Raw genomic sequence first — 15,142 nt, 5'->3', positions numbered from 1 at the left:
TCTTGTATACGCAGAGTCGCTGAGCAGTTTTACTCCTTACCTCTGGTTTAGCCTCGTCACTATACTACAGATCTCATCTCTACGCAACTGCTAAACTGACTTTTCTAGTTTTTACAACTTTTTCACTCTACAGGTACCATTTCAAAGGAAGAGGTGAAGATGAGTCTAGTCTCCATCCTCACTTATCTTCCCGACTCTATTGGTTTTACCAATGGTAAACCTGCTAGCTTGTCTGGGATAACCTATAACACTCTTTCTCTTTTTCTGTCTATGACTGAGGCTGGTTCCCTGACCTGGCTATTATGCTCTCGACCAAGAGCAAGAAAACCCCTGACTACCTTTCCTAACGAATTCACGAGCCTGTAGGGCTGATATCAAACTTCTGGGAATACTGTACTGTCCCCGCTAAGGACTAACTTTGATCCATCCGAGCCTCTGAACTCTAAACTCTCCTACCTTGTCTGTGCAGACTCAGGTAGTACCTCGAGTAGCTAGCCAATCCGCCCTAGATTGACATCATCGGTCAACTCTAGAACGATAAGGTCAGCTGGAAGGCATCTACTACTCTCATTAAACTCTGAACTATACTGACTCACTGACTCTGCCTCAGATGGATCACACTCGGGTCTACCAACCCAAAGAGATCACGCTAAGCCCAAAAGTTATCAAACCCCCCTCTATCTACGGCTCTCAAAACAACAGGGAAAGAAACATCAGGGTTCACTATAACCTACATATCTGAACATCCTCAAGTGAACGTATCTGACGTCACCGTGTTCGATGTGTTAGCCTCCTACTGAGTCAGGAGGAAGATCCAAGTGAAAGCTAACGAATCTTCCCTCGGGAACTGATCCAAGAAAAGAGAACTCTCTCCTCCTGCCTCAACCACTGTCCTGAAACATGGCTAGAGCTACAGGCTGAGTTACACTACTAGAAGTCATCTGCTGGGACTGTGCCAATCAGGGCCGCAGTAGGACACTCACACACAAGATGAGTCCTTCCTGCTCGCATCTATACATGCCGTAGTCCCATGCCAACAAACTCCTCTTGTGTACACTCTACGCCTCCCGTATCCAGAACTATCTGAACTAGAGCTCAATTGCCATCTAATCCCAGACTCTATTGAAATCTCTGTCTGACCTTCTACTACCTTTACATGTATTCTATTCTCTTCCTTCTCTGCTTTTTTTTCCTCATTTACTTTTCTCTTTGCTTACTTTGATTCTTTTTCTTACTCTTCACATTTGTACACTATTCTTTGCCTTATTTCTTTATTTGAAGTTTACACTCATCACTCTCTCCCTACCTGGATTTATAAAATCCATGGCTATAACTCTCGAGCTCTTTCCTGGCTCACTAACCTTTAGCGACTCACTCGTCTCTCAATCTTTCTCTCTGACCATCGACCTTTATTACACTTTACTATTTCTACTAGTGTCCAGAGAACCAGACACATTAGAACACTCAAAAGTGAGCTTACCTGATACCACTGTGTTCGGTGTGTCTGTCTCTGGCTGATCCTGGGTGAAAATCCGAGCCAAAACTAACGGACTTCCACTTAAGGAACCGCCTGAAGAAGGGACTATCCCTCTTTCTCTATCTCTGCCCTGTACTAAGGGTGGAGCTTCTGGTGGAATTATATTTGTCTGCGAAAACAGGGCTGACAAAGTCATAGTGGGACACTCTCGTGCCATGTGCCCCTCCTGTCCACACCTGAAACATGCTGTTGTCCCAGCCCGACAGACTCCTTTGTGCTTTCTACCGCACGTCGTACATCTCGACCTATTCCAACCAGAACTCGAATCCTCACAAAAATCCTTGCTAAACTTTACCCTATTCCAAAACTCTCTTTTCTTTGACCCTTTCAGGCCTCTCACTTTCTTTTTCTTCTTTGCCACAGCCTCACCCAAAGGGAAACAATCACTGTTCTCTGGGTAAGTTTCTACACTCATATTTTCTGTCTGCTCTAGCTGCGCAAAGTCACTCTCTTTATGCTCCCTTCAGCTATCTGGACAAGCCCATCCTGCAAACTCTGTAGCAAACTGCTCCCAGGATAAGCTTTCTACCCTCGAGTTCACATACTGGGTGAACCATTCCCTTGCCTTCTCACATTTCCATGTGACCCCTGCCATCTGCATGGCTCTACTCTCACTGACTCCTAACTCATCAGCTAGCATCTTGACCATTCTAAGATACTCAACAGGGTCATCACCAGTCTCAAATGTGGGAACATCCAACCTCAAAGAGTCTATTATCTGCACCATCCTTCCTCCAGGTGAACTAGGCTTAAGTATGTGGACAACTGGGGCTCCTGGTTCTACTGGTGGTGGAGGAGGTGCAACTTGCCCTGGGTTAGGGTTTACTGAACCTGGGTAACTACAGAAGGGAGGGAACATGGGATACTGTGACTATGACGGGTAAAAGGAAGGATAGGGCATAAAGGTGGGATATGGGTTATACCTAGGACACTCGATGTACTCCCCATCAGGTACTCTACCCCCCACGGGTAGGGTGTATACTGAGGTGGAACATATCTCGCGGCCTGCGTGTCTCCCTGGGACTCACCCAACTCTCCTCCTAACCTGCTCATGCCAAAGCTACCCTCTCTACTCTGCTCATCCTCCTCTCCTTCTCTCATATACTCTGACATACCACTCTGAACAACTCCCCTTCTACTCTCATCAACAGACCTTCTAGGGTCCCTTGATGTACCTTCTCTGCTTAAGCTATCTGATGTTGCCCTTTGCAGAACGGGGAGATGGACATTCATGTCCTCCTTCTCCGGCGGAGCTCCAGTCAATCTAGCAGATCGACGAGTTCCTCTCAGCTGAAAAGCACAACAGCACACACAAAAATATCATCAAATGATCCATGTGAGAACACATGAATCCTCAGCACATAGCAAACATAAGGCACATGCAGCTCATCATGGCATTTCACATCATCATGCAAGACAGGACTCACACCCTAGCCTAGTGGACATGATTTTACCTATTGTGCTTCCCTCCTATACAAGACAACACCTCTTTCCGATGTGGAATATCTCTAGTCCTTAAGCATCTGTGCTCAACACATCGTACTCTTGAGGCCCTATGCTCTGATACCAATCTGTAACGACCCGGAAACCGGTACCCCTTAGTAACGGTCCGAACCATCACTGGCACTAGGATCCAGATCGGCTTAAGGCCGCCGGGACCCGTAGTCAGCCAACTATACTCTCTGTGTACCTGATAAATCCCATACATGATACAAAGCCACTCAACAATCCTGTAAAACTCTGTAGGCTGAACTACTGCTCCTCAGATATGTCAATCTGAAACGGCCCTCAGGGCCTATACCAGGGACTACTGTCTGCTGTGGGTCAAGGGAGTGAAACCCTTTTACTCTGTAACACATCCCACTGGTATCTCATCGAAGCCATACATTAAGCCTAACTCACACATTTCTCATCAAGAAACGTAAAACAGGATTCATGTACAAGGGATTAATCATACATCACACTATAGTAATGACACTAGGGAAAGCACAAGTCTATCCAGCATATGACAGTACATATCTATACATTACATTATATCTAACCCTGTAATTACATCATGTCCACTATACTATTACAACATACAATCGGTACTCTTGCTGACTTTGACTTCCCATAGCTATCTCAGGACCTGCAAAACTGGGATTAAGGGAGTGGGATGAGCTCTAGAGCCCAGTGAGGAGGAACAATAAAACATCTCAGGAAAATATGATTTCATGGAATGCACCATATCACAGACAATCCACATCAAGAGTAAACCTGTCACCACATAGTCCCAGTAACTCTGTGCCAGGGCGTAGAATCGAGCACCTGGTCTTCCTGTTATATATGTATATGTGTATATAACACCTCTGTACTTACCATTGCCAGGGCGTAGTCAAAGGCTCCTGGACTTTACTATATACCTGCCAGGGCGTAGTCAAAGGCTCCTGGACTTCCTGTCTGAGACTATTGGATCATTCAGCATTCACTCACATCACCAAAAAACTATGCAATGCAACATATTCGTGGACACTAATGCAATCAACCTATTGCATAATCATGATGCATGAAATATGCTAAAACATTCCATTGTGCAAGTAAAAGAATTCAGTTTCGTTCCACTCACCTATAGCCTCTGCTTGGCTAACTCCGGGCTACCTCTAACTCTGACGCAGCTACTACTGCTAAACTCTTTGGTTCCTCGGGTCCAATCCTACAATGGAGGACACAAATGAGGCACCACACATACGCGAGTCAACTGATAAAACAACTCCCTAAAACCCCTCTAGAACACCTCAAAACATGCATGCAAAACAAGCAAAGGAAAACTGGACAGGGCACCTTCAGCAGCACCTTCGGCGGCCGAATGTCTCCTCCAGAGACGAAAGTCTGGCATGTTCGGCGGCCGAATCCTCCTTCGGCTACCGAACCTGAGTTCATCCAGAACTCAGCCCTGACGGCAACCTCCCTCCTTCACCCACTTCTAACTCGCAAACATGCATCACTCCTCCCTCAACTCACATATACTTCAGTATATGCTTAAAGGGGTCAAAACTACCTAACAACCCCAACACAAACAACAAACATACACATAATCATGCTTACACCATTAAAACATCAAAAACTCAACTTTAACCCTATATGTGCAACTCTACCCTTAACCTCTTTCAAAGCTTAGAAATCAGTAAAAGAAGTTCAAAACCTTCCCTTACCTTCTGAAATCAGAAGAGGAACAACCTGAAAGCTGATCTATGGACCAACACCTCTTCAAAAGCTCCAAACTACCAAACCTCTCCTTTTGACCCAAAACCTTCAAACTCACTTGAACAACACCACACCTATGCATGGCGTGATAAAACCCTGCAGATGAGTCATGAGAGACGTGGCCTAATCCTCTGGCTGTTATCTGGAGGTAACACCTGGCCGTTTCACCGACGGAGGAGTGCACAATAGCTGGCTGACCAACTCACCTTCGGCTGCCGAATCGCATGCAAAATCATGCAACATTCGGGGGCCGAACTTGAACTTCGGGGGCCGAACATTGGGCACTTTCGGCGGCCGTACTTTACCTTCGGCAGCCGAACATGGCAAAATGCCTCCTTGGCCATTTCTCTTCAAACCTCAATCCTTTTTCACTCTAAACCGTTAAAACACGTGAAATCATTGTAGAAAACTTTCTCTTACCCTTCCAGAGACCTCTGACATCCTCGAATTCCACCGGACGGTAGAAATTCTGATGTCTGAAGCTAGCCGGGTATTACACTTATGATCTGTAAAGATCTCATATTTTACCCCATAGAGGTAGTGCCTTCACATCTTGAGTGTAAAGATTACTGCTGACATCTCAAGGTCATGTGTGGGGTAATTCAACTCATGCTTCTTCAGCTGCCTAGAAGCATAAGCAATCACCCTCTCATTCTGCATTAGTACACAACCCAGTCCCACACGGGACGCATCACAGAAGACTGTAAAGTCCTCATCACTAGATGGCAGAGCTAACACTGGTGCTGAAGTCAACCTCTTCTTAAGCTCTTCAAAACTCTCTTCGCACTGGTCGGTCCACACAAACTTTTGCTTCTTCCTGGTTAACCTGGTCAGAGGAGCTGCAATTTTTGAGAAGTCCTGGACGAACCTCCTGTAGTAACCTGCCAAACCCAAGAAACTTCTAATCTCTGTCATTAAAGTGGGTCTAGGCCAGTTAGCCACAACTTCTACCTTCTTGGGGTCCACCTCTATCCCATTTTCTGTCACAACATGCCCCAAGAATGAAATGCTCCTCAGCCAAAACTCACACTTGGAGAACTTGGCATACAAGCCATGCTCCCTCAAGGTCTGTAGAACCAACCTCAGATGATGGGCATGCTCCTCTGCATTCCTGGAATACACTAAGATATCATCTATGAAGACAATAACGAAGTGATCCAGGTACTGGTTAAACACTCTGTTCATAAGAACCATGAATGCTGCAGGGGCGTTGGTTAGCCCGAACGGCATTACAAGGAACTCAAAATGCCCATATCTGGTCCTGAAAGCTGTCTTTGGCACATCTTCTTCTCTGATCCTCAGCTAATGGTACCCCGATCTCAGATCTATTTTGGAGAAACAACCCGCTCCTGCTAGCTGGTCGAATAGATCGTCGATCCTTGGCAATGGGTACTTATTCTTGGTAGTGACTTTGTTCAACTGCCTGTAGTCGATACAAAGTCTAAGGGATCCATCCTTCTTTCTGACAAACAAGACTGGAGCACCCCAGGGTGAGGTACTCGGTCAGATGAAGCCCTTGTCTACCAGCTCTTGCAACTGTTCTTTCAATTCCTTCAACTCTGCTGGTGCCATCCTGTAAGGAGGGATAGAGATCGGTCGGGTTCAAGGCATCAGTTCTATCTCGAACTCTATCTCCCTAGCAGGTGGTAAACCTGGCAGTTCATTTGGGAACACATCCAAAAACTCTCTGACCACCGGCACCGAGGCGGGCTCTCTAACCTGACTGCTAAGCTCTCTCACATGAGCCAAATACCCCTGACATCCCTTCCTAAGCAACCTACGAGCCTGAAGAGCTGATATCAGACCTCTAGGTGTACCCCTCCTATCTCCTCTGAAGACTACCTCTGACCCATCCTGACCTCTGAACCTGACTACCTTGTCCCTGCAGTCCAAGGTAGCACCATGGGTAGATAACCAGTCCATCCCTAGAATGACGTCAAAATCTGTCAAGTCTAGAACCACAAGGTCGGCGGACAAGCATCTTCCCTCAACAAACACAGGACTACACTGGCAGACTGACTCTGCCACTGATGGATCACACTTGGGTCCACTGACCCAGAGAGGACACTCTAACCCAGAGATCATCAACCCCAACCTCTCAACGGCTCTCGGAGCAATAAAAGAATGAGATGCACCAGGGTCCATCAAGGCATACACATCTGAACAACCAATGACTAAGTTACCTGCCACCACGGTGTTAGATGCATCTGCCTCCTGCTGTGTCATTGTGAAGATACGTGCTGGAGCTGATGGACCTTCACCTCTGAAACCCGCTGAAGAAGGGGCTGCCCCTCTCCCTCTACCTCTGCCACTGGCCTAAGTCGTGGCTGGAGCTGCTGGCTGCGCTACACTACCTGAAGCTGTCTGCTGGGACTGTGCCATCGGTGTAATACCCGGTTAGAGTCCGGCACCGGAATTCCTGTTGTCTGGTGGAATCCGGGGTGTTGGGATTCTATATAAGGGTAGGAGTTATGTTTTTTAAGTGTTATGATGTGTTTTCTGGGTTTACAGTGTGATAGTTGTGCGTTGAAATGAACCAAGGCAGAGGAGCCAAGTTCGGCCGCCGAAGGTAAGTTCGGCCGCCGAAAGTGCCCAATGATCGGCTTCCGAAATTCAAGTTCGGCCCCCGAATGTTGCATGGTTTCACATGCGAGTGGGCAGCCGAAGCTGAGTTGGCTAGTGAGCTGAGTCATGTTTTTTGACAAGTGTTGGCCTCAGATTCTTGCCATGGAATGGCCACGTCTCTTATGACTCATCTGTACATATTTTTGGTTGTTCTTACAGCAGTTTGAGGTGCTTGCAAAGGTGTTGAGAGTTGAGAGAAACAAAAGTTACGCTTTTGAGATTTTGAGAGTTTGAAGAGAGGTTGATCTGTTTTTCCTTTGTTCCGTGTGTGTATCTTCCTGTTTCCAGAGGTAAGGGCAGTTTTAGACCCTGTTTATATGTTTTCTGAAGGGTTAAAGGAAGGAGAAGCATGCTTAGGTTAGTCATGGTAGTTTTTGATGATTTATGTATGAATACATGTTGATGTGTTATGTTTGTTTTGTTGTTTGGGGTTATTAGCTAGTTTTGGACCCCTGTGAACATATACTGGAGTATATGTGTGTTGAATACGTGAAGGATGCATGTTAGAAAGTGTTCAAGGGAAGGAGGAGATGGTTTGCCGTTGAAGCTGAGTTCTGGATGAACTCAGGTTCGGCAGCCGAAGGTTCATTCGGCCGCCGAACCTCTTGCATGGTGGCTTGGGCTGCCATAGCTTGCCCCCGCGAGTTTTGCATGTTCGGCTCTGTTTGGGGGTTTCGGCCGCCGAAGGTGCCGCCGAAGGTGCTTGAGTTTCGTCTCTGGAAAGGACATTCGGCCGCCGAACCTGCCGCCGAAAGTGTTCTGTCCAGCTTTTCTTTTGCATGTTTTGCATAAGTTTTAGAGTAAGATTAAGGGGTTTTCTTGGGTAGTGTAAGAGAGGTATTCTTACGATAGTTTGGTCCCTCATTTGAGTCTTTATGTGTTACAGACCAGAGGAACCAGAGAGAGCAGCAGTGAGTACTGCTCCAGAGTTTCAGAGCCTGCAGAGTCAGTCAGTCCAGATAGTCGGAGGTGAGTGGAACTAAACTTATGACTTTTAATTGAACCACAAATTGCTTTTAGCATATCTCATGCATCATGTTTATGCCATAGGGTGATTGCATTAGTCCACGAATATGTTGCATTGCATTGTTATTTGATGATGTGAGTAAATGCTGAATGATCCAATAGTCTCAGACAGGAAGTCCAGGAGCCTTTGACTACGCCCTGGCAGGTATAGTGAAGTCCAGGAGCCTTTGACTACGCCCTGGCAGGTATATAGCAAAGTCCAGGAGCCTTTGACTACGCCCTGGCAATGGTAAGTACACAGGTGTTATATACACATATACATATATGACAGGAAGACCAGGTGCTCGATTCTACGCCCTGGCACAGAGTTATTGGGACTATGTGGTGACAGGTTTACTCTTGATGTGGCTTGTCTGTGATATGGTGCATTCCATGAGAGCATATTTTACTGAGATGTTTACTGTTCTACTCACTGGGCTATAGAGCTCATCCCACTCCCTTAACCCCAGTTTTGCAGGTTCAGTGTACAGTGTACAGGGACAGTCCAGCAGAGTACAGGAAAAGTAAAGAGATCTGTAATAGCTTAGAGTGGACATGTAATTTAAAGAGATGTAATAGTTGTTGCTTGACCTAGTGACCTAGTGATGTATGTTTTGTACATGATCTGTATATATATATATGTTTTCCTGTATGTGAAAACCAGGCTTAACAGGTATGAGATAGCCCATCTAGAGCAAGCTCTAGTCAGGGATATAGAGTACAGAGTACATGAGTACAGAGTACAGAGATAGTGCATGCACAGGTTAAGCCTTGGTTCAGAAAAGAGTTTTATTTTCACAGAATATGTATGATCATGTATGAGGTTTACAGGTACACAGAAAGTATAGCAGGCTTGCTACGGGTTCTGGCGGCCTTAAGCCGACCTGAATCCTAGCGCCGGTGACGGTCCTTTTTGGGGTCGTTACAATCGGGGTTGCTCTTGGACACTCTCGAGACATATGCCCCTCCTGACCACATCTGTAACAGGCTGTTGTCCCAAACCGACATACTCCCCTGTGTGGCTTACCACACCTTGCACAAACTGCATTATCCGCACCAGAGCTTGAGCCACCTCCAAAACCCAGACTGGAATTAACCTTGTTCCAGAACTTTTTCTTCTTGGACTTCCTAGAGCCTCTGTCCCACTTTTTACTACCTGAAGCTACTGCACTCATAGAAGAAGAGCCTGGGGTCTTAGAACCAGAAGGCTGTGCCACTGACTGGTTGACTTTCCCCTCGATGATAGCACTAGCCTCCATCCTCCTAGCCATATCCACTATGGCATGGAAACTCTCCCTATCTGCGGACTGAATCAAGGAGGAATACCTGGAGTGAAGTTTCATGATATACCTCCTTGACTTCTTCTGGTCTGTGTCAAGAGTTTGCCCTGCAAACGGCAACAGCTCCAAGAATCTGTCGGTGTACTCCTCTACACTCATTTCCTCTGTCTGCCTTAACTGTTCAAATTCAATCATCTTCAATTCTCTTGAACTGTCAGGAAAAGCCCATCCTTCAAATTCATTTGCAAACTCCTCCCATGATAGGCTGTCCAACCTCGGGCTCACATAGTTCTTAAACCACTCACGGGCCTTTTTGCATTTAAGTGTGAACCCAGCCATCTGAATGGCTTTACTGTCATCCGCCCCTATCTCATCTGTAATTGTTTTGACCCTCTCAAGGTACACAAACGGGTCATCACCGGTTTCAAACTGGGGAGCACCCAGCTTCATGTAGTCGGTCATCTTGACCTTGCTCCCACCAGAGGCATATGGGTTGCTGGAACTGTGGGTTCTGCTGATGGTGGAGGAGGTGCAACATTTTCTCAGGTAGGGTTTGCTGGATTTGCATAGTAAGGTGGGGGTGGATACATTGGGTATTGTGAATATGGTGGGTAGTAGGGTGGGTATGGCATCTGTGTGGGATAAGGGGTGAAGCTAGGGTAATCCGATGTACCTCCCATCGAATACCCGGGATTTTGTGAGAAGTGTGGGTAGTGGGGTGGCTGAACAAATCCCGAGGCCTGAGTGCCTCCTTGGGACTCTCCCATTCCCTCTTCTGACATGCTAACTCCCAGACTGCCATCCCTCCTCTGCTCTACATCCATATCATCCCCCATGTCCTCTGACATTCCTTCTTGAACTGTTCCCCTCACTGATCTGCTTCTACCCAGATCCAGAGACCTTCTAGGGTCTCTTACTGCTCTTTCTCTGTTAGACCTACTAGACATTGCCCTAGGCAATGTAGGAGGACGGGCGCTCGTGCCCTCATCCTCAGGTGGCACTCCAGTCAATCGTGCAGATTGACAAGTTCCTCTCATCCTGTTTTCTGAAAAACAGTACACATCACATAAACGTTAGCATCCACATGAACCCGCATCACATACATATCATTCATATCATGGCATTAATGCACATGTATATAATCATGGCATTTCACATCATCATACAAGACAGGACTCCACATCCTATCCTAGTGGACATGACCTTTCCTATTGTGCTTGACCTTCTATAACATCTATGAGCCCGACACTCTAGGTCCGACCATATGAACCTAGGGCTCTGATACCATTCTGTAACGACCCAAAAATCGGACCGCTACCGGCGCTAGGATCCAGGTCGGCTTAAGGCCGCCGGGACCCGTAGCAAGCCTGACATGCAACCTGTAAACCTGTTTAATCCCATACATGATCAACAACATACATAAAAATTAAAACTTTTCTTTCATTCAAACACCAAACTCAACCTGTGCATGCACTGAACATAGACATAATCATAAACATCGACCCCTCTGTGGGATCTCATCAATGCCCCAATGGGCAAATACAACATGTGTTGAGTTGGTTTACATAAACATCATAAAAGATCTAGGATCATGCATTAAAAGGGATACATTACACATAGGTCAAGCACAACCTCTAATCCTCAATATCATTACATTACATAACTATTCATAACTTTACATTTTATCATGTCCACATTCTATCTATTACATACAAATGACTTCAATACTCTTGCTGACCTCCTGGTCTACCCTGTACCTGCAAACCTGGGGAATTTGGGAGAGGGGTGAGCTACTAGAGCCCAGCGAGCAGAATAATAAAGCATTTAAAACACATGCTATCATGAAATGCATCACATCACAACTAATCATATCAAGGATGAACTTGTCACCATTTAGCCCTCCACATATTCCAATCATGCCAGGGGCATAGTGCAGGCCACACCTGGTCTTTCTCTTATACATAACATAACATACATAACCAATAGTGTCGGGGGCGTAGTGCAGGCCACACCTGGACTTCCATATCATAACATCACGTCACAACATATGAGGGCTAATGGATCATTCAACATTCATCCACATCAACAACATATTATGCAATGCAACATATTCGTGATTTCTAATGCAAACAACCTAAAATATCACATGGTATCCATGATGCATGAACATGCTCAAAACTGATTTATTTACTTGAAACATAAAGAGTTATTCTACTCACCTCTGGCTAGCTCTGACACTGACTGAAGCAGCTGACTCACTGCTGAGGTCCTCGGTTCCTCGGGTACGAACCTACACAGGTGGACTCAAATGAGGGACCAACATACTATAACATGACTATGAAAACATCCCCCAAAAACTCTCTAAAACACCTCAAAACATCCATGCAAGAACATGCAAAGGAAGGCTGGACAGGGCACTTTCGGCGGCAGGTTCGGCGGTCGAAAGTCCCTCCAGAGCCGAAAGTCAGGCAGGTTCGACGGCCGAAACTCCCAGACAGAGGCAAAACTCATGCATGTTCGGCGGAACTTTCGGCGGCCGAAACTCCCAGACAGATACGAAAGTCTCCTTTCGGGGGCAAGCTTCGGCAGCCGAAGGCTGCTTCCACAAGCATGTTCGGCGGCCGAAAGTTCCTTCGGCTGCCGAACCTGGTTTCTCCCTTAGTGGCAGAAACTCAGCTCTTCTATGCATATACGCCTTCCATTCCATCCAATCATGCATAAACCTATTCTACAACACACATACACAAACATAGAAGCTCCTAGGGGCTTCAAACTATCTAAAACCCCATCTACAACACATCAAACATGCATTTGCAAGCCACATTGTTCAAAAACACAACATAAACTCATAAACCTAACCATAAGCTAAACATGCATTCTACCCCATAGATCTTCATAAAACTTACTTAGAACATGCAATGAGCTTAAGATCGGCTCTTACCTCGTGGAGATCGAGAGAGAGACGACCTAATCTTGGAGATGGGAGATTTTCAACTTCTTTGGGTCTCCAAGCTCAAAACTTGCTCAAAACTTGAAAATCTTCAAAATAAGATGAAAACTTGTGAAAATCGTGAAAGATTTGAAGGAAGAACTCAAAGATTGGTGAGGGACGACGGAGAGCTCACCTTGGCCGACAATGGGGAGAAAAACTCACCCGTTTTCGGCTAAGGGACCCTTTTATAGTGAATGGCCAGGCCACATTCGGGGGCCGAACGTGCCTCCGCATGCATGCCATGTTCAGCGGCCGAACTTGAGATTCGGCGGCCAAACCTGGACTTCCCTCACTTATGCCTTCGGGGGCCTAAGGCACACTAGAAATGCCTGCATGTTCGGCGGCCGAACTTGAGGTTCGGCGGCCGAACCTGGGTTTTCCTCCAAGGTTGTTTTCATGCAAAAACTCATTTCCTTTTCACTTAAAACCATGAAAAACATTAAAACATTTTATGAAAACATGTTTCTACCCTACTAAGGGCTTTCGACATCCGAGATTCCACCGGAGGGTAGGAATTCCGATACCAGAGTCTAGCCAGGTATTACAAGTTGGCGCAGGTGTACATTGATGAGATCGTCAGGCTGCATGGGGTTCCCATTTTCATAGTGTCCGATAGAGGGCCCCAGTTCACCTCCAGATTTTGGCGGAGTCTGCAGAATGCCATGGGTACCAGGTTGGATTTTAGCACTGCTTTCCATCCACAGACGGACGGACAATCAGAACGGACCATCCAGACAATAGAGGATATGCTCAGAATGTGTGTGCTGGACTTTGGCGGTTCTTGGAGGCAGCATCTACCTTTGGTGGAGTTTGCCTACGATAACAGCCATCATGCTAGCATCGGGATGGCTCCATATGAGGCTTTGTATGGGAGGAAGTGCAGATCACCTGTTTGCTGGGAAGAAGTTGGAGAAAAGGCCTTGGCAGGGCCTGAGCTAGTAGAGATTACCAGCAGGGTAGTACCCATAATCAGAGAAAGGATCAAGACTGCTGCAAGCAGACAGAAGAGTTATGCAGACATCCGCAGAAGACAGGTAGAGTTTCAGGAGGGGGATCTGGTATTGCTCAAGGTGTCTCCTATGAAAGGAGTGGTTCGCTTTGGGAAGAAAGGTAAACTAGCCCCACGATACATCGGACCCTTTGAAATCTTGCAAAAGATTGGGAATGTGTCGTACAAGTTGGATTTACCTGCTTCTATGGAAAGAATCCATCCGGTTTTTCATGTTTCCATGTTGAGGAAGTTAGTGTCAGATCCAGGCAAGGTTCTTAGTGAGCCTGATGTGGAGATCCAAGAGGATCTCACTTATGTTGAGCAGCCAGTACGGATCATAGACACCCAGATCAGGAAGCTAAGGAACAAGGAAATCCCGATGGTGAAAGTCCTTTGGAACCACCACAATTTGGAAGAATGCACTTGGGAGACACGGGAGTCCATGCTCCAGCAATACCCTTATCTTTTCTAAGGTGAGTTCTTTGTGAGTCCATGTGCTTGTATGTATGTTTTGTTTATGCCATGCTATGTGTTAGTTGGTGAACATTCGGGGACGAATGTTCTTAAGGGGGGGAGAATGTAATACCCGGCTAGACTCCGGTATCGGAATTCCTACCGTCCGGTGGAATCTCGGATGTCGGAAGCCTCTAGTAGGGTAGAAACATATTTTCATAAAATGTTTTAATGTATTTCATGATTTTAAGTAAAAAGGAAATGAGTTTTTGCATGAAAACAACCTTGGAGGAAAACTCAGGTTCGGCCGCCGAACCTCAAGTTCGGCCTCCAAACATGCATGCGTTTCGGGTGTGCTTTAGGCCCCCGAAAGCATAAGTGAGGGAAGTCCAGGTTCGGCCGCCGAACCTCAAGTTCGGCCGCCGAACATGGCATGCATGCGGAGGCACTTTCGGCTCCCGAACGTGGCCTGGCCAGCCACTTATAAAGGGGTCCCTTAGCCGAAAACGGGCGAGTTTTTCTCCCCATTTTCGGCCAAGGTGAGCTCTCCGCCATCCCTCGCCGGTTTTGAGTTCTTTCCTTCAAATCTTTCTCGTTTTTCATTAGTTTTACCCTTGTTTTGAAGATTTTGAGCATTTGAGCAAGTTTTGGAGCTTGGAGGTTCAAGGAACTCTCTCTCTCCCATTTTCCGAGCTAGGGTCATTCTCCTCTCGATCTTCAAGAGGTAAGGGCCGATCTTGAGCTTATGGCATGTTTTAAGTAAGTTTTAAGTAGATCTATGGGGTAGAATACATGTTTAGCTTATGGTTAGGTTTATGGGTTTAATATGTGTTTATGAACAATGTGAGTTGTTTGATGTGTTGTATTTGGGGTTTTTGATGGTTTGAAGCCCCTAGGAGCTTGTATGCTTGTTGTGTATGATTGGGAATATTGTAGAATAGGTTTATGCATGTTTGGATGGTTTTGGGAGGCAAATGTGCATGAGGAACCAAGTTTCTGCCCTTTGGCAGAAACCA

This window comes from Manihot esculenta, chromosome 17 (assembly GCF_001659605.2).
Source record: "Manihot esculenta cultivar AM560-2 chromosome 17, M.esculenta_v8, whole genome shotgun sequence".
Classification (NCBI taxonomy): domain Eukaryota; kingdom Viridiplantae; phylum Streptophyta; class Magnoliopsida; order Malpighiales; family Euphorbiaceae; genus Manihot; species Manihot esculenta.
The sequence above is the reverse complement of the archived record's forward strand: the minus strand, read 5'-3'. Positions refer to the sequence as shown.